This window comes from Pteropus vampyrus, unplaced genomic scaffold (genome assembly GCF_000151845.1).
Source record: "Pteropus vampyrus isolate Shadow unplaced genomic scaffold, Pvam_2.0 Scaffold10905, whole genome shotgun sequence".
Classification (NCBI taxonomy): Eukaryota; Metazoa; Chordata; class Mammalia; order Chiroptera; family Pteropodidae; genus Pteropus; species Pteropus vampyrus.
This window is the reverse complement of record NW_011899686.1, coordinates 1,784-4,125: the sequence shown is the minus strand read 5'-3', so window position 1 is coordinate 4,125 and position 2,342 is coordinate 1,784.

Here is a 2,342-nt window from a genome sequence, read left to right as displayed (position 1 = left end):
CAGCAGCACCTTGTAGTAGTACTTCCGGCCACAGAGGCCGTTCTGGAATCTAGGGTGAAGAGTGTAGGTTTTATGAAGATCCTAATTCCAGGCAGTCCAGGATCATTCTTGACTGTCAAACCAGATCGCCTTAGATTTCCACAGTAGGTGCTGCCTTGGCTCTGTGCGTGCGTGCGTGTGTGTGTGTGTGTGTGTGTGTGTGTGTGTGTGTGTAGTACATGCAGACATATCCAAAATTATGTACGTATATGTATCTGTGTGTATATATAATTTTACTACTTTATTCAGGTCCCTACCTGAATGGCTGAGTCACCACCCAGAGATGCCTTCCTGAGCACCTTCTCTGAAATGGCCCTCCTTGTCACTTTCTGCCCCTGCTTTATTTTTCTTTATAGCACTTGTCATCATGTGATGGTATACGTTTGCTGTTTGCACCATCCTCGTTAGCACGTGAGCTCTGAGGGCAGGGATTTGTCTGTTTCATTTCTTGCTGCATCTCAGCATCTAGAGCACCATCTGGCCCAGAGTGGCTGCTGGATGAATGTGAATGAGCCTGAATAGTGAATATCATCCCCACGGTCCAGGTGTGGACCCGAGGCCCCCAGAGGCCTCGCCTTCCTTGCATGGAGCAAACTGAAGCGACCTGTGTCCAGGAGGGCTCTTCTGATGGGGATGTGGTAGGGGACAGGCCACAGACTGCCTTTCATGCTATTAAAATTCCCCCTTTACATTTTCCCAAGAGAGATGGATACATGCCCCGTCCCTTCTGGGGTCCTCTGCCTGCGAAGCACTGAGACACGTGCGTATGTGCTGGCAGTTTCTCCAGCCATCCGCGGCCCATCTCCCCTCTCTGGCGTGGATGACACTGTTCTGGGCAGTTCTCTGCGGAAAATAGGGAGAAAGCAGCTTTGTTCTGAAGGCTTCTCTCCTCTGGAGGCCCCTTCACTTGGGCCCCATGCTTAATACTGTCAGAGTCCAGTTGGCCTAAGGGACGTCCTCAGACTTGAGTGAGAATGTTGCTTACTATTTCTTTGGTATTTCAGTTATCATAACAGCTTTGCTAATATCTTTTAGGGCTTCTTCTGTTCCCAACACTTTGCCAATCACTTGGTTCCTGTTAACCCTTCCAACAGCCCTATCGGAGATGAAAAAGACCTTCCCCCACCCCCTTCCACTTAACCGATACGGAAGCTTGGGACTCGGGAAGATCTAGTAACAAGTCATTGGTCACATTGCTGCTAAGAGGCAGAGCTGAGATTTGATTCTTGTTCTAGCTGACCACCAAGATGGCTCTCCCAGCCACCTGGCCTTAAACGCTTCCCCGTCTGCTTTTGGGACTCTCCCAGTAGCCTGTGGAGGAGGGTCTGGTTTCCTGCAATGTGATGTGGATGGTAATCGTGTTGCAAAGCCCTGCTGGCCACCATGGCACCTTGATGGATTGGAGGAAGCTGGTAGAGAGCCGTCTGCTTATTTATTTCTCATAGAAATTTGCCACTCCAATGACCAGACTTCTGTTTCTTGTCAAGATTGGTTTCCATCTTGGGCAGGGGAGAGGGTTGGATAGGGCCAGAGGGACCCTGTTATCACCCATTTGGACCCATCTCTTCTCTGCCGAGGAACGAACGAACGAACACACACACACACACACACACACCCATCTTGTCCTGAGTAAAAGCTAAGTCCTCACTGTGGCCACCCAGGCCCCATGCAGTCTACCCCGTTACCTGTGACTTTTTCTCTTCTCTCACTCTGCTCTAGGCACACGAGCCTCCTCAGTGCTCCACGGACATGCAGATATGTCCCTGCCCCAGGGCCCTCGCACTGGCGCCTCTCGCTACCAGGAAAGCTCCTTTCTCATACCCACCCACGTGGTTCCCTCACGTCCTTCAAGCCTTTGTCATGTGTTGCCTTCTCAGGGAGGTCCCCATCTCCCTTCTCTGTTTTCCTCTGTAGCATTTACCTATCTTTACTTATTTTGTTTATTGTTCATCTTCTCCACTGGAATCAGTTCCAATGTTCTGTTCACCTGGATCCCTGGCCACTATTATCACAAAATATTTACCCGGAGGTCCAGTGCCTAGAATAGCACCAGCACCACGTAGGCACTCAGTGAACATTTCTTGAAAGAACAAGTGAGCTCCGAAGGGCCGAATGGCCCAATTATGTCATTAATGTGCTGAGGGGGAAAATTTGTTCGTGTGTGTTTGGGGGGTCCACTCATCAAGCCTTAGCGAGCCCCTCCCATGTGCCAGGCTGCAGCTCTGGGCTCCAGATGCCACAGTAAACAAGCCTTGGTTCTCCAGGCTGATTTGAACCATGGAGGGAGACCCTCCGCATCTCCG